At 34.7% G+C, this 27,444-nt stretch overlaps 1 pseudogene; it reads left to right on the plus strand.

The window, feature by feature from the left end:
- Nucleotides 1-1,388: 1,388 nt before the first annotated feature.
- On the plus strand, nt 1,389-6,007 carry LOC136201507 (G2/mitotic-specific cyclin S13-6-like; annotated as a pseudogene).
- The last annotated feature ends 21,437 nt before the right edge of the window (nt 6,008-27,444 follow it).

The raw sequence follows: 27,444 nt of genomic DNA on the forward strand, positions 1-27,444 counted from the left end.
ACTCTAAATTTCAGCTTCATTCGAGCACCATTGGTCTACATGACCACGATTGAAGCTAAAGCTTCACCTGTTCTGCTCTCAATTTCAATCTGTCAATCATTAGCTAACTTAATGCCCAGACTAAAAAAAAAAGGCGGCCCGGTCGCACTACGCGTCCCCGCTGAGCGAGGGTCCGGGGAGGGGTCCCACCACAAGGGTGTACTGGGGGCAAGCCTTCCCCTGCCAATTTATTTGGCAAGAGGCCGCTCCTAAGACTCGAACCCGTGACCTCTCGCCAGTACTCTAAATTTCAGCTTCATTCGAGCACCATTGGTCTACATGACCACGATTGAAGCTAAAGCTTCACCTGTTCTGCTCTCAATTTCAATCTGTCAATCATTAGCTAACTTAATGCCCAGACTATGTGAACTAATTGCTCTGATTATCTTGACTGCTATGGGCCTAGTGAGTTTTCTTGAGTTAGCGCTACAGTTTATCAGCTTATTATACAAATTTATGTTCATATTTTTTTTAAAAAAAAATTTGTGCAGATTTCAGCACATCTGATCTAATCTTATGGTTTTGCAATTATATGGCTGTTGTGAAACTTGTGACGTTTCTTTGACTAAGCAGCACATCAGTTTTATTTTTTTTTTTATTGTTTCTTGAACATTTGCAATTGAATTATTTGATTGAATTTATAAGGCCTGAAAATTTGAATTGTTTGTCAGGTTGAATCTACACTGGTTGTGCAAAATCTTCAACCTAAGATCAAAGCCTTTCAACAAAGATATGCAGGCAATCAGGTGTGGGGCATTTATAGTCTTGTATTGAATTTTGAGGTTGAGCTTGGGCATGTGTTTTTTTTCCTTTCAAGAAGTTTAGTTCTTTATAAGTACACTACAAAAAAACATGGTCTATTACGACACTTTTATAGCTACACTTTTTAGCATGCGTCTTCATATATTAAAATTTAGCCACGCTTTTGTATGTGTCGATCTGTATTGTCACTTAACGACACTTTTTATTATACGTTGGCATTTTTAGAAAAGTAACTACGCTTTTAAAAAAAAGCATCGGTATTTTTTCAAAATTAAAGACGGTTTAGAATTTACATCGTGAATGAATGTCTCAGTATTTTTTTATTTGAATATATTTATATTTTTATCCCCTTATTTAAAATTCAACCACATTTTTTTAATTTACGTCACGTTTTATAACAATTCAATGACGCTTTTAATTCTTGTGACGGGATTTTTAAAAATTTAACTATCACTACAAAAAAAAAAAAAAAAAAAACACAAGTGGGCTTTAACAACACTTGTTTACCAACACTTAAAAAAAGTGTCCATGAGCTTAATTAAAAAAGCCCAAAAAAAATCAAATGTAGAAATAAGATGCGTCTTGGGAGCCATACTTTCCCTTTCTTTCCCCCTCTCCCTCTTCGATCGTCCACAACAGGCCGACAGTATGGAGTATAGCGATTGTGAAATCAAATCCCAATTGCAGATCGATCATGAAAACAAAACTTAGAGATGGTGAATTTAGCTCTAGCATGCATCCGATCAATTTCATTGGTGAGTCGCTCAATTTCATATTCAGTAACCTAATTTTCTTTGTCTAAAATGAATCGACTGATCGACTTGCTTTAACTGTGGTTATCAATTTTGTTTAAATTCGAATCTTCTTCTTCTTACTTCATGCTCTTGTTTTGTTTTATTTATCGATGACTGTAAGCTACATCTCATGTCGATAGACTGTAGCTGTATCTAGGTATCAATCGGCCTGGCCTGGTCAAGTGACCATCATCTTGATCCCCTAGTTATGTTACATTAACTTGATTGCCTGCTCAATATTGCGTTAGATTTTTCAGTTTCATTGTCTGCTTAAACATAATGCTAAATTCATTTTAAGTAGCTTATTATCCTTTCTTATTGTTGAATTGTCCAGGTCTTACTAAGCACCTATGACTCTTGTTCTTTGTTGTTGGCTAACTCTTTGATTTGTTTGCCAAAGTCTTAAAATTGACTGCTTGTTGAAATTATTGTTGCAGGAAAGAGGAGAAACTGTACCACCTGAAGATTCATTTGATGTGGCTCGAAAGGTTAAAGAAATGTATTGTTACACTTGTTCTGACATTGTTAAGGTAATTCTTCTGTTGCAAAAACATCTTTTGTTTAATAACCGCATAAGTTCATGATACATGTTATTTTACTTGCGTCAATTTTAGCATGACAATTTCCACCACTGCAACTGTATTATGCCTTCTGGCATATTTATGATGTAAGCGATAAATGTAATTCTAGATTTCTTTGACCGTTCGAGGAGTTCAACAAGCATGATAAAGGACCAGCCAAGTGTATTAAGCATTGGAGAGGAATTAAACCAAAAACAGGGGCACCATAAATGCCTCTTAGAGTTTATACTGTTGAATATCTGGTTTAAATGCTTAAGATGTTTGGAGTGACTTCTAGGTATGTCTCTTTTCTTTGTTTTGTTCTAGATAACTTATAGCATCTAATAGAAATCCTTTGCCTTTTATATTCTAGTGAATGGACCTTTGAATTCTTTAGGAGGAAGAGAAGCATATTAAACTGTTATTAATGAAATGGAAATAACCAGGGTGCACTTGCTCAGGTGGTATAAGTATTGTAATTGGATAAGCTTAACCATTTAATCTGGGTTCAATTTGTGAGGATGGGAATGCAGCTGTATTTAAAATGCTCAGTGCAACCTAGCCTGGTTAGTTGCTGTCAGGTATGCCTCTTTTCTTTGTTTTGTTCTGGATAACTTATAGCATCTAATAGAAATCCTTTGCCTTTTATATTCTAGTGAATGGACCTTTGAATTCCTTAGGAGGAAGAGAAGTATATTAAACTGTTATTAATGAAATGGAAAATAACCAGGGTGCACTTGCTCAGGTGGTATAAGTATTGTAATTGGATAAGGTTAACCATTTAATCTGGGTTCAATTTGTGAGGATGGGAATGCAGCTGTATTTAAAATGCTGGTTCACTGGTTCAAGTACACGAAGCCAACTATAACAATCAATTGCTGGTGGTTGTTAGTTTGCCTTTCCTGATAGAGCTGATCCTTCAACATTGTCTTTCCTTGTCAGTTTGTAATGCATTGCTTTTGAGTAACTTTTAACCCATTGTTCTTATCTCTCCTTTTAATTTTGTAGGTTTTGTATGTAATTTGGGAACTGTTGGGCGCTTCTCGACAAGGCCTCAAGATTTGAAAAGGAGGTTAGCATTTTACTTGCTGCATAATGTTATCGGGTTCATTAGAATGCGAGGGATGGAGCATGGATTTTGATAGTCTTGATATGTTCAAGCATCCTTTTGATAACTAATTCTTGTTGATTTCTTTGCAGTCCTGGTGTTAGTTTAGATGTGTATATTGTTTAATTTGTCTTACTTTCATCCAAAAATAGTGCTTAATTTAATTACACCTCTTTTGATATTTCATTGTTTTAGCTCAAAAAATATAGATGAAGAGTGAGCATTTGTTTGAGTCCCAAGGATGCCCCATTATACTCTTCAGGTATATCTGCTTGTTATGTTGCTATTTTTTTAGATGAAATGTCTTAATGAGTTGAAAAGTTAGTAATGTATTAATATCAATGGATTTTGTTTTTTTTTCTTTGTCTTGTATCTCAATTTCTTCATTGTGAAAATGCATATCAATGCCACATATTTGGTGAAAGTCTTAGTGAGTTACTCATCTTCTTTAACCATTATTTGATGCTAGCTTTGGTTTATTTTTTCACTTATTATATTTACTTTTTCTTTATTTTATTTACAGTTAGACTTCATTCTCTTGACAGGTGCCATATGATATGTAAATTAAGATTTATTCGTCTGATCAGTGTATTGATATGGACCGTCTCCTTTACTTGATTTAGTTCTTTCAATTGATTTTCCCTAAATTCCGTAATTGTCTACACACTGAATTGTACATTTTACATGTTTCGATGATAATTTCTCGAAGAAAACATAGTTTGATTGGTTCTTTCTATCTTAATGGATCGCTAATCAACTATATCGAACAGGTGAAGCGGTTGCAGGAGAAAATATGCATCAGAAGAAGAATGTAGCGGCAGCCGGTGATGGCAGAAACCGACGAGCTCTTGGGGATATAGGTAATCTGGTAACTGTTCGAGGAAATGACGCAAAGGCATAAGATCGCATATGTCGCCCAATGACAAGGTTTCTCTCTCATTATTCACTTTGATTTATGTATCTGAAAGGTGATTCGTTGTTCCTTTTTTGTGCTGATTATACTTTTCTTTGATAGGAGTTTCCATGCGCAACTATTGGCCAATGCCCAGGCTGATGTAGCCATGGAGAATAATAATCACAAGGTTTGTTTTGTTAGTTTGGACTTCCATTATTTATCTGTATATAGTTTGCATCAAGTTTTTTCAGTATTTCTGAATTTGGATTCTGGGTTGTTTTGTTCTTTTATACCCCCATATGCAGAAAATAGCTTGTGTCAAGGTGAACAAGGTAGAGGGCGAAGTTCCAGTAGGAGTAGCAGTCGGTAAAAACATGCAGCAGAAAAGGCAATTCAGAAGAAAGTCACAGTAATTCCAAAACCTAAAGAAGTGATTGTCATAAGCCCTGATACTGAGAAAGATGAGAAGTTGAACAAGTCCGAAGAGAAGAAAAAAACGGTGGATAAGAAAATGGAACTGCATCTGTCTTCTTAAAAAAAAGGCACAGACCTATACTTCAGCCCTGACTGCTCGGAGCAAGGTGAGTTTCGTCTTTGTATCCTGATTGGCTATATTGGAATGGTTTAAAAGAATAACTCTTTTGAATTGGTCTTATTACAGAAGGCATGTGGTATAGCCTCCAAACCGAAGGAGGACATCATTGATGTCGATGCAGCAGATGCTAACAACAATATGGCTGGCATCGAGTATGTTGAAGACATCTACCGATTCTATAAGACAGTAGAGGTATGTACATCTTCGAATTTAGTTAAACAAGTAACTCTATAGGAATCGACACGCCTAAACCGTTGTAATTTCTATTTGCAGAATGAGAGTAGGCCTCATAATTACATGGAATCACAGCCTGAAATCAATGAGAGGATGAGGGCAATTCTGATAGACTGGTTGGTGGATGTTCATTAGAGATTTGAGCTCTCACCAGAAACTTTTTATCTGACTATCAACATAATCGATCGGTTCCTATGTGTGAAGACTTTTCCAAGAAAGGAACTGCAATTGGTGGGCATAAGTGCAGAGGAAATCTGGCCCCCAGAGGTCAATGATTTGGTATGCATATCTGATAGAGCATATAGCCATGGACAAGTTCTGATGATGGAGAAAACTGTCCTTGGAAAGCTGGAATGGACTATTACAGTGCCTACACATTTTGTATTCATATTTTTATATTTATTTTTTCTTTATTTTATTTACAGTTAGACTTCATTCTCTTAACAGGTGCCGTATGTTGATGGAACTTCTGCCCATGTATTTCTTGCCTTGGTTACTCTTGGTTCTGATCAAAATTTGGATGAAAAGTATGCCAGAATATATGCATTTGGAGTTGTTGGGCAACAATTTAAATGACATGGTATAAGTATGTTTACCCTTAAGCTGCATTTACAATTTTGAAGGAGCAGTTTATATGCTTAACTCATCAGATTGTGTGGTTTTTCAGATTGTTGATAAAATCCGTGTTGAAATGGAAACTTTGCTTGAAGATAGATCCCATGAAGCTACTATTTGTGTTCAAATGGAAGCTTTGCTTGAAGATAGATCCCATGGAGCTACTATTGGTGTCGTCCACGCACTACTGGTTGCAGTGCCTCACACAACATATAGACTTACAGACTATATCCTTAGCAAAGCTTGACAGAATCAATTTCAAGATCTTGTTAAATATTATTTTTATTTTCTATTGAGATAGTGGGGAAAAGGTTGTTATTATGTACCCTTATTAAGTCAAATCTCATAGAGATGTTTTTCAATAAAACTGTTATAACATTCATTTGAGACGCTTATTTATGAAAATGTTGATATATTAAGGACATAATAATATGCAATTGTCGTAATTTAGAGATGATGTTTCAGCTGCAAAATGTCGTTGAATTTGAGATGTAATAAATTTTTATGTAGTTAAAAGTAGACGTTTTTTTAATTAAAGGTCGTTAATTTGGGGGCTCATCTAAATTAAAGTGTCGCGGTATCCAAGACACTTTTAATATTTTCTGAAGCGAAATAACGACATAACAAATATTATATGTCGTTTACTTTGCGACGCTTTATTAGAACGTAGTGGGAATTTCTGAAATTGAAAATAAATAATATTAAAAAAATTACGACGCTAAAAATGTAAGCGTCAGAAACATGACGACGCTTGTATAAGGTATGTCGTCAGATTGAGTTTACCTACACAATGTTTTATGCGTCGTTAAATTTAACGACACACGATTTAATGACGCTTAGAAAAGCGTGGGTAAGTATTTAGAGACGTCGAAAAGCGTCGTTAAACCTTAAATTTTAGCGTCGTAATAGACCATTTTTTTGTAGTGGTAGTGAGGTCCATTTGTCCTTTATTTAGGAGAAAATACAACTTGAAGCTTCACTAGCAGGTAACTTGGTTATCTTACTTTTAACTTGTCATCAATCTTATTGTTGATGTTGAAAAAAGTGGTCAAAATGAAATGTTTAGTAAATTACTATAGTATCTTCAGTCGCTCTTGTTTTTTTGTATTTGGAAATTGGTGCAGTGGAATTTTACTACTTGATTTACTCATTCCCATACAATATCTTCATGTCGTTATCTTTCATTCTTTCCTCATAAACTATTTCTCTAACAGTTGGCTTATGTGTTGTGAGTTTTACATTAACATTTGTGATTCAGTTTTACCATTAGTTCTTAACAAGCACTTTCATTTTATCAATTAATTTATGTATACTATCTCAATATATTGTTCTTTATAATGGAATGCTTAAAAGCATCTTATTCCATGTGTTTTCTAACTTTGGCTAGGCTACTAGTATGTTTGGTAGTTTTCATCTGGTGAGTGATTGACCAAATGAATTTGGTCAGGGAGCATTGATGTAGGTTTATTAAGTCTACCCTTTGCGATGATTTTAATCTCTACCGTAGAATTTCAATAAGCCTAGGTCTAATGTTAACCAACAAAATTGACTTAGTCAGCCACTGACCAGGTGAGAATTATTGCTAGTCTCAATAGGTCTATATCAAACTCTTTTAGATGTCGCAAATGAGGTAAAAACTCTTTCAATACTAGTCTGGATAGTTCTATATCAAATTATCACAATCTTTTAGGTGATGATGGTAAATGCATGATTTGTGCACTAATATGATAAAAGGATCGACTATTGTTGATAATTGCGATTTGATTTTTCTTACCAGTTAAAGGGACTCTTCACAGAAGGTTTTTTTTATGGATCCATAATTTTGTTCGCATCTTTTTCTTCTTCTCTTATATCATTGTTCTAATTATTTTATGTTGGAGATTGGCTAGATTGTTCAGCTAGATTGTTCTTCTGAGGTTGCAGTAGCTTTAAAGATGTCTTGGAGATTGGCTATGCCTTTGATTTCTTCGCATGTTATCTACGAACAACTCGTTTTGTTTTACTATCTTAGAAAGAACAAGAACCAACATTTTGATTCATAGTTATACATTTCAATTCATAGCTAGGTACTTTATCCTTTACTTTGTTAAATGATAAATTGATTTATATTTTATTGAATTTATGATATATATTTCAATTATTTAATTTGTATTTTATTATTATAAAATTTAGTGCCAGTACATTCATGAAATAATGATCTAATTCTTAGTGGTAAATATAATTCTAATGACGATACATATGGAAACAACGACTGTCCACTGTCTCATTAAAATATTAAATTGACGGTAGAGTATGAAAATAACAACCGTTTATCTTCTAATTAAAATGTAACAATAACGACGGTATATCAAAACAATAACACTCATTAAAATCATAATAACGAAGGTAAAATTAGTTAATAACGACGACCACTACTATCCTAATTAGTGCGTAGTAATGACGGTATACAAACAATCATTGTTTGTTTTTAATGACAGGACACCATATACCGTCGTTATATACTTTTAACCTCAAAGGTTTTAACGAGGGTGGACGACGGTATATACGGTCGTTATAAGTTAATAACGACAGTATTTATATCAGTAACGATGAGATTTACTCTCGTTATAGAACATATTTCTTGTAGTGATCTCTGGTCAAGCCTTTTGTCTCTCTGAAACAACAATACTAAATGGTTAGTTCTCGGGGACTTTAATGCGGTAACGGGTGCCCATGAAAAGACTGGGGGTACTCCCTCTACTAGTGCCTGCGCAGATTTCCGCACCTTCATTAATAGCGGACAGCTACTTGATGTGGACACCTCTGGTAACTTCTTCACTTGGACTAATGACCGCTAGGGCTCTGCTCATGTTCAGTGTCGGCTCGATCGAGCTATGATTAACGAAGCCTTTTTAGATGTTTGGAACACCATCACCTGCTCTATTCTCCCTAGACACAGGTCTGATCACTGCCCCGTTATTTTAGCTGCTATAATGGGCCTCCCAGGCGCGCCAGATTCAGATTTCTCTAAATATCGACGACGCATCCCTCCCTCAAACAGGTGGTTTCAGTTCACTAGACTTCTTCACACATTTCATTACAACCTGCTCAGTTGTTTTTCCACGAGCTTCGAACTCTCAGACCCATCCTTAGGGAATGGAACCGCACGGTATTCAGCAGAGTCGAAGCAAATATTATTGCTGCCAAAGAATACCTTAACCAGATTCAATTGGAGATTTCGACATTTGGAATCTCTCCGAACCGGCAAATCCGTGAGACTGCTGTGCAAGAGGACCTGAACCTTCAGCTCTACCGTCAGAAACTCCTATATAGGGAACGCAGCCGCTCTAACTGGCTCGTTGTGGGTATAGAAACTCCACATTTTTTCATCGAGCTGCGAAGGTGCGAAAAACAAATTCAGGTATTCAGAGTTTGCTCATCGAGGGGGTCGTGACGTCTGATATCAGCCAGATCACCTGCCATGTTACCGAATACTATTCCTCTTTATTCACTAGTGTGAGTATCAGTGTTGATAGTGGGCAAATTGCCGAGGTTATTCTGGCGCTAGTCTCTCAAGATGACAATTTTGCTCTAACTCAGCGCCCGGAGGTCACTGAAATACGGCATGCAGTGTTTAACCTGAACAAGGATGGCGCACCTAGGCTTGACGGGTTTGGGGGACTTTTCTTCCAGTACTTCTGGGATGTGGTTGGTCAGGATGTCTGTAACATGGTAACCCATTTTTTTGACACAGGGTGCATGTTCCCTGGTATGAACTCGAATCTAATGGCATTACTACCTAAATCTGACGGTGCAAACCAAATCTCGCAATTTCGCCCAGTTGTGATGAGTAACTTAACTTATAAAATCATTGCAAAAATTCTGGCAAACAGGCTTGCTACAGTCACTACAAAAATTGTCTCCATCAACCAATTTGGCTTTATAAAAGGCAGAAGTATTCATCGGTGCATAGCAGCTGCCTCGGAAGGGGTTAATCTTTTGAACAAAAAGTGTTTTGGGGGCAATATGGCACTCAAAATTAACATACGGAAAGCCTTTAATATGATAGACTGGAACTTCCTGCTTGCTGTTATGGAATCTTTTGGTTTCTCTCTTAAATTCAGGGACTGGATTCTGAACATCTTGGCATCCTCTAGGATCTCTGTTCCCATTGGAGGAACTGGCTGTGGGTTTTTTGGCTGCTCCAGGGGCGTCAGGCAGGGAGACCCCTATCACCAATCTTATTTGCCATTGCAGAAGACTTTTTCAGCAGATTGATCAACCAAATTGAAAGGGTTGGCCGCTTCAGTCCAATGGCTTACACGTACAGTTCTGCCTTCCCCTCTCATCTCCTAAATGCGGATGATATGCTTCTCTTTGGTAAAGCTACAAAGCGGAACATAACTATGATTCAGGATATTTTTCATCGGTATGGATCACTCTCCGGTCAGATTGTCAGTTGGGATAAATCAGCCATCTTCTTTTGGAAAAGTGTCCCCATTTGGCGCGCAAGACAACTTGCTGCAATTCTCGGAGTTCGGCTGGGTGAAATACCTTTTATGTACCTTGGCGTCCCTCTGTTTCAAGGAATGCCTAAGGGTTGCCACTTAATGCCAATTGATGATCGGTTCCTTGGGAAATTTGCGCAATGGAAAGGAAGTTCCCTTTCAATGGTTGGCCGCTTGACACATGTGAAATCGGCACTAAACGGCGCCCTAGTCCACTCTTTTATGCTTTATCGCTGGCCAACGAGTCTGTTAAACAAACTAAACCGTGCGGTTCAGAACTTTATTTGGTGTGGCAACAGGGATGTGCGGAAGCTGGTGGCTGTTCCGTGGTCGACCTGCTGCAGAAGCACCGCTTATGGTGGGATTGGCATAAAACACTTCAAGCTCTATAACAACTCGCTTCTGGGGAAGTTCTGCTGGGAACTATTATAGGGCAATTCATTCGTGATTGATCTTATCAGGCTCCGTTTCCTCCACCCCTTCGGGCAGCCAAGGCCCTACATTTTCAACTCTTCCGTTTGGACAACGTGTAGTAGCTGCTTTAATACCATCATGAACCATCCCAGATGGTGGATTGGAAGAACCACAAAACTGAACTTTTGGACGACCAAATGGATTGACCCGCCAATTGCGGAACAGATGTCAATTGCGCCTGTTGAGCATGCTCGAATGTTTTCGTCAGTTGATAACTTTCTGACTGGTGATTACTGGGTAAACATCGACCACTTACCGCCCTTGATCCATACAAATATTCTTCAAATCCGGAGGGGATTAGATGATGAGGACATGTGCGTTTGGACCCCTGCTGCAAATGGAAAATTCTCGGTTAAAGCCTCTTATAGCAATCAGTTACCGCCGGCTAACCAGATCCATTGGGCTAGTTACATTTGGCGGTAATTTATCCCTCCCAACCGATCATTGCAGCTATTGGAAACTCCTCCATGGCAAGCTAGCAACCCAGGACGCACTTCAGGCTCGGGGTTTCAGCATCGCCCCTCGCTGCGTGCTCTGTAAGTGTACAATAGAAACTCTTGACCACTTGTTTGTTGACTGCAGGTTTAGTGCAGCTCTCTGGCATGCTATTGGTTGCATCTTTGGTGTAACGATGCCGACCCAAGGGACCTTTGGCATTTATTTTTCTGCACTACAGCATATGAAGATTAGTCATAACCTGGCGAGTTGCTGGAAGTTAAGTATAGTGACATGCCCCTGGCTTATCTGGCACGTCCAGAACGCTACAACCTTTGATATAGAGATCACTTCAATCCAAAGATCCACTATGCGTCTAAAATGCTACATTAAAGAGGCATCTTTCGACAAGGATAGGCCTACTGATCCTATTGCTCGTGCTCGCCCTTCGCCAGCTCCTGATTACGTGCAGGTCAGGTGGGTTCCTCCGCCTGCTGGCTGGACGAAAGTAAATACAGGCAGGTCCACAATCGGAGCGTCTGGATCCGCGGGAGCCGGTGGCATCTTCAGAAATGGTAGGAGATTTGCCCGGGGGTGTTTTGCTTTCCCCATTCCGAACTCAGATGCCTTTCTTACGGAGCTCAAAGCTATTACATTTTCAATTGAGTTGGCATGGGAAAAAAATTGGCACCGCCTATGGATCGAATTGGACTCAGCCACTGTTGTCCATCTTCTCCGAAACCGATCCGTTAACGTGCCGTGGCAGATCAGACAAGACTGGCTCCACTGTCTGGCGCGCTGTTCGGTCATGGAAACTGTGATTACCCACATTTACCACGAAAGAAATCAAGTAGCCGACTCTTTAGCTCGTTTTGGGACCGCATCTTCATCTCTAATTTGGTGGTCTTCGACCCCTAATTTTTGCAAGCATTTTGTTTTTAATGACATGTGAAACATAGTTCATTTCTGTTACCTTTGAACTCTCTCTCTTTGTATTCTTTTATTCTTTTTTAATATAATCGGGTTAGTTGGGGATGTCCCAGGAGTGCCAACCTAGTTGGGATGTCTGGGCTATCTCATCTCCGTCCCAACCTTTTATTAAAAAATGTTAAAATACTAACAACTAAGTCTCCCACAAACATGTTAACACAATTTTTTCATAAGGTGTCTAAATTTTGTATTATGTTATTAATATAATTACAAACAACAAAAAAAATTATGAAACTGCTTCAATTTATCATAAAACTTGTTTGGAATGTCTAATATGACAATTAAATAATAGTCAACTAGCCTTTCAAATTTTTAATATAATAATGCTAAAATTTGATCTTGTTTGGAAACGTTAGGATTAAAGTTGAAATATTTCATGCATTAAGGCTAAATTTGCACTTTTAAAACAAATATTAGAGTCAAATTTCATCATTTATCTTTTTTTTTTAATTAAACCTAAGTGTTGATGAAGAAAAGATATAAAAATCTATTAAATTAAATAAAAATGCAATTCTTAAACTTTAAAATATATAAACAAAATGATTCCTCCACATAAACCCTAACAGATAAAAGTTAATTACAATTATACCCCCAGATCTCATATATAAACAAAATGATTGATGAACATAAATCCTAGACTCCCAAATCTCATATATCTGGAGCAACTCTCCACCAACATTGCATCAAAAGTTTCTTTTATTCTCTATCTCAGTCAATCACACTAATCTTCAGTTGTATTTACTTAGAAAAAATGAACGAGTTCTCTATCTAACTCATCAAATAAACAATAGCTTTCACTTATAGAAGAATGTTGCTCTGCCTGCACTTTTCCAGAGACCGTATGTATATACTCTCTCATTAGTTGTATATATGTTAATTTGATGTCATTCAAAACTTTGCCTACAAATGTCTTTCACTGATTTTTAGTTTCTTTTTCTAATCTACTGAAAGATCCTAATTTTAATATATGTGTATGACTTTCCAATTTGAACTTTGAGCAGCACCCTTAAATTTATACATATAATGATTTGTGAAATTTGTTCTTTTGCCTTATGAAGTTTCCGAACCCACATATATTATTTTTAGAAGGATATGGCTATTGAGTTATTTTTTTAAATCAAAATCAAAGGAGAAATCTGAATATATCTATCTTGCAATGTTTAAGAAATAAAAAAACATTCAAAAATATCTATAATGATAGTGAAAAATCCCAATCCGTTTATAAAACACATGATTTTAACTGAGTTTATATTCTACCGGAAATATGACATTGAAGAAACATGAAGAAAATTTATGTCAATATATGAGTCATTCAATAGATCTTCGGAAACAGGAAGAAAGAAAAAAATATATTCTAGCACTGATTGCAGAATGTGGCCGGCGAAGACGAAAACGATCCTTTTTTACAACAAAGATGATAAGAGGCTGCAAGTAAGTTGAGGTTTTGCATTAATAATTTATTTTTATATTAACATGTCCCTCTTACAATTAAATTTGCATTATTTAAAAATTTTATGTTTGGGAAGAGTTAGTTTGATCGATTGATTCATTTTGTTGTTACGTTGTATCATCAAATGCCTTTGTCAAATGTTATTTATTTTCAGAAGTTCATCTGTGGTCCTTGTTTCATATTGATATTTTGGTTTTGCTGATTTTTTTTTTGTATTGCTTAAACTGTTCAAACTTGATGAACCCATATTGCAAGAACATGCTTCAGTTTATTATGATTAGTTCAATTAGTTTTGGGCTTATCCTCTTGACTAGATTATGGTTGTTTAACTTGTCATCAGTTTATGGTCATCTCTAATTCATACACTCATTCATGTTATCTCAACTTGAAATTTATTGTATTTGTGCCAATTTATCAACATTTGTCAACTTGAGGGCTTAGCTATACAATTAAGTATAGTAAAACCTCTATATAGGAATACTCTATATAAGAATAACCTCTATTTTGTTATAAAAAAACTCGGTCCCAACTTGGGCCAGTTATAAATAGGAATAACCTCCCAAACGTTATTTGTTATACGAAATTATGCCTCCACATAGTAATAATTATATATTTATATGTATATATTAAGAATTCAAACTAAATCATAAAATATTAAAAAAAACTATTGAAATTATTTACGAGTTGGAAACCCAAACTACAACTTCAAATTATAAATATTTAGTATTCTCATTGATGTTTATATTTTTCCCATAAAACTCTTTCAATTATCTATATATTGAAAACCTAAACTCTAAATTGAACTTCTAAATATTTAATTTATTTATTTAAAATTATATGTGTTGAAATTTTTTATTATACCAAACTCTATTTAGTAATAACCTCCCAATTGTTATACAAATAGTTCGGTCCCAAGTGTATTCCTATATAGAGGTTTTACTGTAATAGTGATATTTTAATTATTTGATAAGATGTTAGTTATGGAATATATTTTTTTTTTGAATCTGGAATTGTAGGTTTGATTTGTATTTGCACGATTGTTTCGTGAAAAAGAAGATGCATTGTACTACTGCAGCTTTTAAGAAAGAAGCCAATGTTTGTACAAAACCTGTTGGTAACAGTTCTTTCTCTTCAAATCCATGGAATTTGAATTTGTTTTATTTTTCTATTTCATTGAGAAATCATATTCAATTGGATTTTTTCCTTTCTTCCTTTTCGTATGAGTGTACACTTTTTTTTTTTGTTTCATAAGTCTGTTACCTCATACTAGGTATAAAACTTAAATTGATTACTCTTGTTTTTTAATAGAAATTGTTTCAATATACTCTTGTTTTTCAATAGAATTTATTGAAGGTAAAAAATGGAAAATACTTGTCAAAGTGGTCACTCTTCTTAAAAAAAAGCCAACTAGATAAATCCTTATGAGAATTTCTACACTTTCTTCTCCTCGAGTAATATCATCAAGATAAATTAGATATTTCAATGGCTTCAACAGAAAGTGCATCATAATCACCTTTGTTCTCGTCATAATGGTCATCATCATAATCATCCGCAGATAATTTGCAGCAGAGCAGCTGGTATTATATATTATCTCTTGACTGCGGCAGGACTTGATTTTTCCTGATGATCAGTTAGGAGTTTCTCAAAAGCATGTTGTATGTTGTATGCTAGAAGGCAGTTCCTGGTGGTTAGGTTGAGATTAGAAATGAATAGCTGTGTGCGCTTGGTTCCTTGGTGTTGTTACATTCTATTGATCTACAACATCTAAAGCATGTTTGCCTTTTGAGACCGCTACCTGCGCCCATATGGTTGTGTTAGAGGATGTTTCGCCGGCAGCCCCATTTGATCAATTAATGGGTTGGAGTACAACAGGCACCAAAGTGCCTCTCGAGATCTCAAGAGAACTTTCAGTTACTAGATTAGTAGCTCGAGCTGCATGAACATATCCATTTCTTTCTCTATGAACCAGAGCATAATTACTTTTGAAGACAGTAGACTTTTGGACAGCATTACCTTCTCCATTTTTTCACTTTCTTTAAAATGTCTTGAGATTAATGAATCTTGGGCATTTTGGAGTAGAGGCACATTTATAGAATTAGTATTTACATGCACACTAGTCGGATCCAAATGCAGAATCTAAACTACATATGACTGTAAAAAATGCGTACGCAATGATGGATAGTCGGATCCATTGTCCATCTAGCAAGAAATACAGCTGATGCATCAATGACTGAGGGAAGGATACTCAAGAAACTGTAGTCAACCAATGTCAGTTCTGCTAAATAATCAGCCAAGTATTACAGCTCATAGCTAGGACTCTGGAAATCAGAATTTATATATTAAAACAACATGAGAACTTGAATTTGATAAGACTTGGTAGAAAATGAGAATTTATTCTCTGCAAATATGATGCTAAACAACTTTAATTCTTGAAAATTGTTATTTCAACAGAATCTGCAAAAAAAAAAAGTTGAAACCATATGACAGATTATCTTTGCTCTCCCCAGTATACCTCACTCTCTTATACAGTGGCGGAACCATGTTTGTGATCGGCCCGGTCACACTACGCGTCCCCTCTGAGCGAGTGTCCAGGGAGGGGGTCCCACCACAAGGGTGTACTGGGGGCAAGCCTTCCCCTGCCAAGTTATTTGGCAAGAGGCCGCTCCTAAGACTCTAACCCGTGACCTCTTGGGGACACGACAACAACGTTTACCGTTGCGCCAAGGCTCGCCAGTGACTCACCAACTCGTAATAAATATATGAACAAACACATTGATTTCACTTCCAGCAATATCTTTGAATTTGCTTTCCCTTGTAAACGTTTTCTCATTTGATATTATGTATCAGAAAAATTAGGCTTAAGAATGCCACTCAAAACTAACACAGCCAGCGGGATCATTGGTGCTGAATTCATTAATTAACTCTTAAGACATTTTAAATAACTAGATCTCAATCTTGTTACTAATCATCTATTGACGCTACAAATTCTCACCCTTAAGAAAGATAGAAAAAAGTTAATGTGTTATTTGTATATTCTTTTTATACCCTATCAAACTATTGTTCTTGTGTTTATTTGGTCCTATGTTTCAATTTTTATTTTCGTTTTTAATCTATTTTAAATTCTATTATTTGATCCAATTGTAATCGGGCATAATTTCCATTATTGGCAATGGATCGTAAAATGAATGAGTCAACAAAAAAATGAAATTGTATACCAACTAAAGTACATTTTTTGTGATATACAGGACTCATGGAAACACCAAGTAGATAATAATAAAGTTTAGACTCCACCTCTTATCATTCTCAGCATCATAAGGATGTTTCTCGCCGGCGACGTTCTGCAATCATTGCTAGAATATCCTTTTTTGTTATTCTGAGTCCCTGGGGAATCTTTTAATGCACTCACATCTTGACAGGAATTTTCTTCATGTTTCTTCACCATTGTTTTTCCTACACAAGATTTAGCAAATTTAAAATCATTGTTTTTCCTCTTTTCAATTCTCAATCAAAATTTACGACTATTTTATTGGCAATGATGAATTTAGCAAAATGAATCTGAAAGATTTTTTCTGTTCCAATTCGGGTTATTGGAGCACAACTAAAACATGGTAAAGTTCAGATACAGATATGTGCAAGGAACAAATAATAGACATGTCATAAACTATTTGAATTTAATCATTTGGAACAAAACCTAAGTGAAAGAAATTCAAAAAGAAACTGTTTGGAAAATGTACTTGGAATGGAAAGTAATTAACTCAACAGCGGCCTGTTTGAACCAAAACATGGAATATGAAAAGAAAAAGACTTGATGTGCGAACAACTGACAGATTAATCAAATTTACATGTTATTCCCATTGGAATTTTGTCAATTGAATTAACACGGGGAATCACCCTCTCAACTTATTGAATGCTTCAGAGCCATATCTTGAAAGATCTATTCAGGAGTTTTAAAATGAAAAATAATATATATAGAAAAGAAAGAGAAGAGACCGACCTTGTGGATTAGGCTCAACAGATTCAAGGGACATGCATTTATTAATGTCTTCTTTATTCTCAATCTGATAGCGAGACAGATCTAAGAGAGAATTTTGAGCCTGGACAGATGACGGCTGCTCTAGGAGAAAAATGATTTAGGGTTTTGTTATTTATAGGATAAAATTAATAATTACCAGATAATATATAATATATAATATATATTGATCCATACAATTAAATTGGATTAGAAATTAATGGAACAAAATAAGGGTCAAATACATGAATATGATAATTAAGTATAAAATTATAATAAGTCATACCACCAAACTTAATTCTTAATATGTCATTATTGTTTATATATATTATGATTTTACACCATATTTTAAAAATTCTAGATTCTAATTCATAAATCGTAAACCCTATAAAATATATTCTAAACTTCTAATTTATAAATTTCAATCCTTAAAATATATTAAAAGTACTGATTTTACTAGTTTGATATAATCCAAAATTATGACTTGACAAAGTTGTAAATAGTTGCTTTGTTGAAAGTTGTTCTTTCTCTTCCTCGTCCCCTGCCTCTAGGAGATGATCTTCCTCTGCCTCTCATTTCGAATCGATCTTCTACCTTCGGAACTTGATCCTCATCCTCATTTTTCACTCTTTGAAACTTCTGTTCATGTACCACTAATAAACTTTGCAATTCATCAATAGATATGTTGTTAGAATCTTTGGCTTCTTCAATGGATACTACAACGTATGAACATGTCTGTTAAAGTTCGTAGGATTTTCTCAACAATCTTTGAGTCAGGCATGTCTTCTCTATTTCTCCTCATTTTGTTGGAGACCGTCATTACTCTCGTAAAATACTTAGTAATGCTTTCATCCTTCTTCATTTCTAGAACCTCAAAATCCCTTCTCAACGAGTTAAGAAGAGATTTCTTCACTTCGTCATTGCCTCCAAACTTTGGCTTCATTGAGTTCCAAACATTCTTGGTTGTACGACGATCCAAGATTGGTTCAAAGATGGTACGGTCAATGGCTTGAAACAGATAATGTTTCACCAGATAATCTTTGGTTTTAGCATCTTCCAATTGCGTGAGCATCAGAGAGAGCTTCCCCTGTTTTTGGCTCTACAAAGCCATTCTCCACCAGACTCCATAGACCTTTTGCCCTCAACAGATTCTCCATCAGCTCACTCCAGTAGTCATAATGACCATCAAAGTGAGAGATCTTTGTCAGAGTCTTATCGTCACTCATTCTCTGGGTGTTTGATCACTCGAAGGTTGCTGCTTCTTCTCTACAAGCCTAGTGGGGGCTCTGATACCAAATGTTAAGTAATACAAGAGTACAAACAATTGGTGTGAATGATCAATTTATTCATTGAATCAGGTCTTAGCTTTATAAAGCTTTACAAATAACAAGAAGGAGAAAAACAAGGACACGTTAGCAGATACTTTGCTAAGTGGTTGAGATAACAAACATTTCAAAAATAAAAACAAAGTCTAACAAACCTAAAAATAAGGGATTCTAATTTAACATACTTTATTCCAACAAATTGTGTGTTTATGCCATAATTGTGTATTTATGCCACCATTGACTCAGATTGCCGGTGAGAGCAGTTGAGAAAGATTTTATAGGCACCGCCAAAGAAGAATTGGAGAGCGGCGCTGGGGCGACCATGGTTGGGTGCAGGTGATGACGATATGGTGGCTGCTAGGTCATGTTCTCTTTCTCGTATAACATATCCATCTTCAAATTACTATAATTAATTCTAAAAAAACATCAAATAAATATTTAGACTCCTACAAGACCTAAATCATCTCTTACCAAGCTCAACCCTAAACATAGTTTAATTTTTGTAAATTTTAACAAAAATAATTTTGCATACAATATAATCATAAATTTTTTAATATCATATATATATATATATATATAATATTAAAAGAAAAAATACAATAGAAAGATAAATAAAATCCAACATAAATTCAAGCTATAGTCAATAAGTAGTCCACAAAGGTTAAAACAATTTATAAAAGGTAAGTCTAAAAACAATATAACATATAAATTGAATAAAAATATGAATATTTCCAATAGATTCAGCATCGTATCCAAATTTTATCATTGAAATCTTCCGAGATAAAAATGAAACGACTAAATAGTTTATTAAGATAAAATATAAAAATCTTAAAATAACATATTGAAAATTAAAAACAAAAAACCTTATAATTATTCACCTTAATAATAGTAGTAATAATAAGGCTTAATAGACATCCAACCCCTTAAACTTGTAACTTTTTTTCACCTGGCCCCCTCAACTTAAGGGACAACCTCTCAACCCCCTTAACTCTTCAAAAACATCACATACAACCCCTTAAACTTGCAAAAAAATTTCACCTGACCCCCTCAACTTAGGGGACAACCTCTCAACCCATTCAACTCTCTAAAACATCACATATAGCCCCTTAATGCCTACGTGGCTCTGACATGGAATAAGTTGGGATTGCACTCATTAGAAAGCGCGTGAAGGTTGGCTTTAGAAACTTAAACGGTAAAAATATCCCATTTCTTCTTAAATCCCTATCGTTTTTCTCCTCAGAAATCCTTCATCTTTTCTGATTCCTTCGATTCACCTCTTTTCTGTCTGCAATCGGTCTCCGATTCAAGTTCAACAGTAAGTATTCATCTCCTTCATTCGTCATCTACCTTCTTCTTCTTCTTCTTCTTCTTCTTCTTCTTCTTCTTCTTCTTCTTCTTCTTCTGAGATAATTTTTTTTTTGTCAATTAGGTTAGGGCTTGTGTTGTTCTTGAAACCGATTTCATGGTGGGTACTCATGAATCATGTTTTTGTGGTGAATATGTTGTACTTAAGGTTTCGTGGGAACCTGCAAATCAAGGAAGAAGACTCTACGGATGTCCAAATTATGGGTAATTTACTGGATTTACATGGAAAAATTTAAGAAAAAAATGACATGTGGCATTGGTGTGGTCAACAGTCCAGCGCGTTTTCTACACGGGTCAATATTTTGACCGGATATAGGGGTATAAGGGGCTGTATGTGATGTTTTTGGCGAGTTAAGGGGGTTGAGAGGTTGTCCCTTGAGTTGAGGGGGCCAAGTGAAAAAAAGTTACAAGTTTAAGGGGTTGTATGTGATATTTTGGAGAGTTAAGGGGGTTGAGAGGTTGTCCCCTAAATTGAGGGGGCCAGGTGAAAAAAAGTTACAAGTTTAGGGGGCTAGATACCTATGAAGCCTAATAATAATAAGACAAAAAATATGGTTCATATGAGAGTCTCATTTCGATTTTCTTATATTAGATAATAAACCAATGAAAATAGTTGATACTTCCTTTGTCCCATTATATAGGTCACTCCAGTTTATTTTACACAAATTAAGAAATACAATTAATATAAAATCAAATTAATAAATTAACATTCATTAACTTAATTTTGTTTTATCTACATTGAAAATCAAGACAAAATTTCAATACTTAGATCGAAAAACCAACCTATATTATTTTAAAATATTATTTTCTATTAATTCTTAAAAATATCGTTCTAATAAGAGTTTGAACAACTATTTGGCACTTGGTCTATCCAAAATTTTAACATTTGGCTCTAATTTATTATTTAATCACATTTGATTTCTGACTTATCCCAATTGGAAAAATTTCACTCAATTTAAATAAAGACCAATAAAACTGTTATCCTATTAACACGTGATAATATTTTGACTTTTAGACTTTTACTTTGAAGATTTGTTTTTGGATTTGTTTTTTTAATCTAATTTATTATTTTCACGTAAGAAAATCGATGTGACAAATAAACTTATCAAGTCTTATTGTCAAAATATCACCACATATTAGGGTATAACAGTTTTGTCAAGTCTTTATCCAATTTAGATGAAATTTAACCAACTCAGATAGTTCAGAGTCCAAATGTAATGGAATAATAAATCAGGGACCAAATAATAAAATTATTAATATATCAGTACTAAGTAACACTTAAGTCTTTCAATAAGTGACCTACCTATAAGTAGTCCCACCTACATATGCATCATCGAAAGAAAGCGCAACCCTAGTCATTGATAGGTTTTGAGCGATGCGTCTTCTCCCATATCCGATGACCCGCCCCTCCTTCTTGCCAGAAATCAACAAAGCATTACAAACTTCCGATGATATCTTCTATGACTCTGAGAGAGTTCAATCCCCAAGTATCAAAGATGGAATTGATGAAATGCGATTAGGTTACATACTGCAACTCGATCGCGTATTGATTCTTAAATCAGCATATCCATCAACTGATAGTCATGAAGCCATACAAAATTATCTAAAAAATTAAAAACCTCCAATCCCCGGCAGCTAATTCACCAACAGGTAAATCTCTCTAAGTTTGCTTTGTTGGATTTTATGTTTTAATTGGAATTCTAAATGGCAAAATTTTAAATTTTACCTTCTCCATAGTTTGTATGACTTTTAACATCTAGGTTCCAATTTTTGTGAAGTTTGACGACTATGTGTTTGCTACATTCTTTCCAAGTAAAAGATTGAATTTGTAGATGAGAAGTTGTGAATTAGAGTATAATATGTGTTTTTGTGCATCTATGTCTGCCACATAAGTTGGAAAATCAATTTTAGTTGGTATAAATGGTGGAGTAAATATTTTGAAAATAATTGATATCCTTCTTTTGTTGATTATTTTCATTAGCTTATGAGTGTGATTTTTTGTTATAGCTGTTTACAATCACTTGAAATTTTCCATGTATGCTTCAATGGCTATTTGATAGTTAAATGTAACAAAAAATGTATATCTTTGAATTTTACATCAAACCACAATTGTTGAGTAATTATTTGTATCAACCTCAATTGTCGAACATTTTTGTGCACTATTAGCAGTAGAAAATGGCATTACTTGTTTATAGAAGAGATAATTAGGTCTTAATGTTAATGTAGGATAATTGTGCATCACATATATACTTTCAAAGTGTATTCGAAAACTTACGTGAAGTAGCATGAATGAGAAACAACTATATTTACTTCTAAACTCTGCAATATACTATGCTCAATAAAACGTAATAATCTTTCTTTCATCCCAAGAAACCACTAAATATTTTTCATTAGACAAATACATTGCACCATGATGATATTACTTGTATAATTGATGAATTTGTTATTAGGGATAAGTTTAAAAAAATCCAATGTGGTTTCATGTTTTTAGGATCTCGTAGGTGTGGTATTTTTGGAACAAAAATAACCATGCAGTTGGGAGGGTTAGCAATTTTGAGTTGATTTTGTCAAATTTGGTCGATAATGAAAATTTTCAACAATTATTTGAGCAATGATGCAACATAATGGTGGATTTGCATTAAGTTGCATATCCCATATGTGCAAGTATTTCTAACATTCTGTCAAGTTGTTGCTGTTGCAAGTTTGGCTGCTGGGCCATATGAGATAACTTGCCATTAGTCTGGCTGGTACTCTTTACCATAAGTTGTTGAATAATATTTGATTGAGGAAGTAAGGTGGGTGTATTTTGAGGCGGCTATGATAATGGATTTGGTTGCATGGACCTTGACATGCCTTGAGATGCCTCCAAAATCCGCCTTTGTGTATCCTGAAGTTGCACAGATTGACTAGGTTGAAGCTTTTGCAAGAGTTGATACTGAATATGATTTGTCAGGCATTTGTAATGACCGGTTTACTTGATCAGGCAATGCACCTTGTATTAATCTTTGTTTGTTCTGATCGAAAACCAATTTTACTAGCTAATCTTTACACCTCAAATTCATTTAAACAATATGTCCAGTCTTTTGACATTCTGTCCATCATTTTACTTTTTCTGTTTCAGCTTTTATACAATCTGCCTCTTTTTCATTTTCATGTTCCTGAACTTGACTTTAGCCTTTTTTTTTTTTTGCTAAATTCGATGTCCAAAAGCTCTCATACGAGTCGTTCAAACTTTAGTCCAAATTTGTCCCTGACTTACTTGTGCTACTTTCAATCCGTTCAAATACCGCTCAAATTAGAAACCTGCAAAGGAAGTCAGACCCGTCCTTTACCAACGAATCATGGTGTTCGTGAATCCCAAGCCAACGTCAATTCAGTGGCTCGTCCGCGATAGCGGATTGTGGCTCCGAATTTGTGGTTTGAATTTTCAGTTTCATTTCATTTTATTGATTTGTTTACGTGCAATTCAATTCATATTCATGTTATTGATTTGTTTACATGCAATTCAATTGATATATAATTATTTCAATTGCAATTACTTCAATTCGTTGCCTTGAACACATGTATTCAGACTCATATTTACATCAATAAATATTCATCTTTTACCAAATCCGGAGTCAATTTCACACTTTTATTTTCCTTTATTTACTCGTCTTAATCCGCAATAGCTTAAACATATTAATTGTCTAGTAAAGTTTTATAACTGGCACTAGAGACCCAAGAGAGACTTTTTCAATTTTTGCATCACTCGCCAATTGCTGTATTTAGATTTCAAGTTTTGGTACCAAAATCCATAAACTTAACATGGTTGTTCATATACCTTCTCTGGGCTCGAATCAATTCAGAGTTTCTTGTATCAATGGATCTCCATGAAATACCAAAGACATAGCTAGAAAGAAGAAGACTTCACAAGGGAACCACGAACAACCACATGAGACCATGGCCAGATTCAGAACAATGACCAGCTAGGGACTGAGAGTGCAGACCACGAACAGAGGGGAAGGCCTGATGATCTTATGCAAAGGAACAGAGGGAAGAGGGGACCATACCTAATAAAAAGGAGATAAAATTGAAAACAAGAGGAGATTATAGGATATGAAAAGAGAAGAGAGGGATTACGAGAACTTTGGAGTTTAAAATATTGGGAAATCGTGCAGGAGGCATTGAAGTTGCTCTTCCTCTTGATTGCGAAATTTTGGTGAATTTATGATTCCAAATGTTCCTCACTGCAAACCCACTGCTTTTTCCATTCTTCTCTTTTTAACAAATCTATTTTGAATCAAGCTAACCCTAGTCTTTTTGGCTCACTTATCTCTACTCTTAACTATTTTCCTCTCTTCCATTTTCCCGCTTCAAATTGTTTATGGCTATTTTATTCTAGAAGTTAATTATATTTTACATAAATATATAGGAGAATACTATTTAAGGATAATATAATTATACTGTCCTTAACTAATTGTACCCAAAGCATATAATTTTTGTAGTGGATGCACTTAAAAGGTGTCTGACGAGCTTGGAACCCATAAATTAAATAACTTACAAAATTAAATGAGCTATTTTTGTAGTTCTTGGAAAAATGTGGACTCAATCAGGCTAATTTATATATGAGGAAGAATGATGAAGTTGACCAGTTTACTTGGACAAAGTTATTTTCTGTTATTGAACCCTTATTTTTTTACACATGGTTTAACAATTTGAACGTTTTGGGTAGGAATATTCAAATGGACCTTAATGACCATGTGAATTTGGTCATTATATAGGCTTATTAAATCTAAGTCGTAGAATGCTTTGAATCTCCACCTTACAGTTCTAATAAACCTAGATCTAATGGTGAATGACCAAATATTGCATGGTCATTAGGGTCCATGTGATCAAAACGGACGTTTTGGGATATTGGAAAGGAGGAGATAAGAGTATGCTTGATCATAATATGGATTATATGCTTTTGTATGATCTTGAAGAGTTAGCAAGGTGGAAATAGATCAGAATTCTAATTGGGATAATCCAGTTCTTTTTCTTGGAGTAATCATTTCTTCTATTAGATTAGACTTTTTTTTATGGTTCTTTCTTGTCTTAGGAGAAGTAGCAGAACTTAATTTTTATTTTGCTTAATTTATGATGGTCATCTTTGATTAAGGCAGCATTGAGAGCTGTTTGTGTTGATTTAAATGTGTGATATGTACAACTTTGTTGTCATTTACAACAGATGATAAACAATGTCTTAGTTCTTTAAGAGCTGAATTATTTCTGTTCATGTATGAATTTCATAACATAATAAAGTAATACAGTGTCGGATTACATATGCAACTTGATTATCTCTATTTATGTCATATTTGAGATATTGAAGAATCTTTTTGGTTTGATATTTCGGAAGAACTTCTTCTCTTTCTTTAACCTTTCCCTTCCTTTTTATCAAACAAAGCACCCTACGAATCTACAATCTATAACCACATGAAATTGTTATTATAGTTCAAAAACCCTTCCCATCTAGATTCAATCGAAGTAAGTTTCTTTTTCTCTACCCATTACTTTCTTTTCTTTTTCCTGTTTTTATTAGAAAGAGATCTAATAAAAACAAGAAGAGGAATAGAAAGTGTTGGTTAGAGAAAAAGAAACTTATTCGGGTTGAATCTAAGAGAGATGAATAGAGGTTTTGAACTATAATATATTTCATAGGGTTAGTTTTTGAATTCATTGTAGTTTTGTAGGGTGTTTTGTTAGACATGAAAGAAGAAAAACCATTATAGATAGATAGGAAGTTCTTTGGGAAGATCAAATGAAAGATGCCTTTTGGTCCTCTTACTAGAACTTTGTTGCATCTTCGTGTTCAATATTCTTGCAATTGCACTAACAATGGAGTCCTAATTTTCCTTAGCATATTACCATTATTTTAGCTCTAGATGGAAAAACGTGGAAATAGAAAAGACACCATAAATACAGTGAAAGACAAAAACGATAGCAATGATCCAATTTGGTATCTAAGAGTTGCTAGCTTTTATTATTTATTAGTTTGTAACTTTATACCAGGAACAAGCGCACTATATATTAGGAGACTGCTAAGAGAAACGATAAACTTGCATATTCTTGGTAATTTCATTTAATTTGTTAAAATATTTTGTTTCTGGAAGTTAGCCTGATATGTCAACATATATATTGTCTATGGTACTCTTATTCATGTCTCTGTTTCCAAATAGAATGTTTCAATGAATTAATACAACAAGAGAATTTATCTTGTTGTTTTCACAAAGTAAGAATTGAAAGTTTGGAGTGAGAATTCATGAAGAGAAAATAATTTTTATTTGTGAAAACAACAAGAGAATTTATCTTGCCTCTTTCTCTAGATGCATCGCGGTCTCTAACGCCATATTTTTCTCCCACTATGTATTCAGCACGTGCACTATATTGCGTTCTATGGTTGACATTGTTATTTGTGTTCCCTTTTGCTTATCTATATATTTATATTAAGTTCAATTTCGACTCTCATATTTCTCAAAAGTTTGGTTAATTAGTAAGAGGAGTGTAGTGAGTCACCAAGTAAATAAGTTACCAAGGTTTTGTTGGGCATAAATTCTAAGACAATAAGTCTACTGTTGTCTTCATCAGAAGAGTATCACAACATCTCCACAAGATTTGGATGTTTGAGTTTGGCAAGTATCGAAATCTCTGACTGAAATTGTTTTCCTTGCTTCTCACAGTAAACAAACTTCTCAATTGCAAATGGACTATCTAAAAGAGTTGCCCTAAAGACCTGACCAAACCCACCTTCACCAAGAATGAACTTCTGGTTGAAATAACTATTTGTTTGGGCTATTTCATCAAATGTATAACTCATCAACTCATCATTACTTTTTTGTGAGTTCAGTCAAGAAATGGCGAGAAGGCCGAGCTTCACCTTATATATCATATATAATCCCATAAAATACATTGATAATATAAAATGATTATAGAACAATAAATCAATTTGTCACCCTTAATAGGGCAAGATCATAATGGTTTACTCTATATTGCCAGTTTAGCAAGTAGCTTTTCAACTTAACCAGCCATGGAAACCATGTTGGTCTGCATTTCTGGTCTCTACTCCTCCAACAACTCAATGTTTGCTTTCTATTCAAAATCAATAGCATTAATTAAAATAAATAAGTTTGATAAAAAAAATGCAAAAATAAAATTTAAACAATTGATTTTTTTATTAATGGGTGTAGCGCTATGATTTTGGATCCATTAGCTATCTCATATGAACCATTGATCCATAATTGTGTTTAATAAAAATTAACATAAGATGATGATTTTCCTCAACAAAGTAGTAA

Source organism: Euphorbia lathyris, chromosome 7 (genome assembly GCF_963576675.1).
Source record: "Euphorbia lathyris chromosome 7, ddEupLath1.1, whole genome shotgun sequence".
NCBI classification, from domain to species: Eukaryota; Viridiplantae; Streptophyta; class Magnoliopsida; order Malpighiales; family Euphorbiaceae; genus Euphorbia; species Euphorbia lathyris.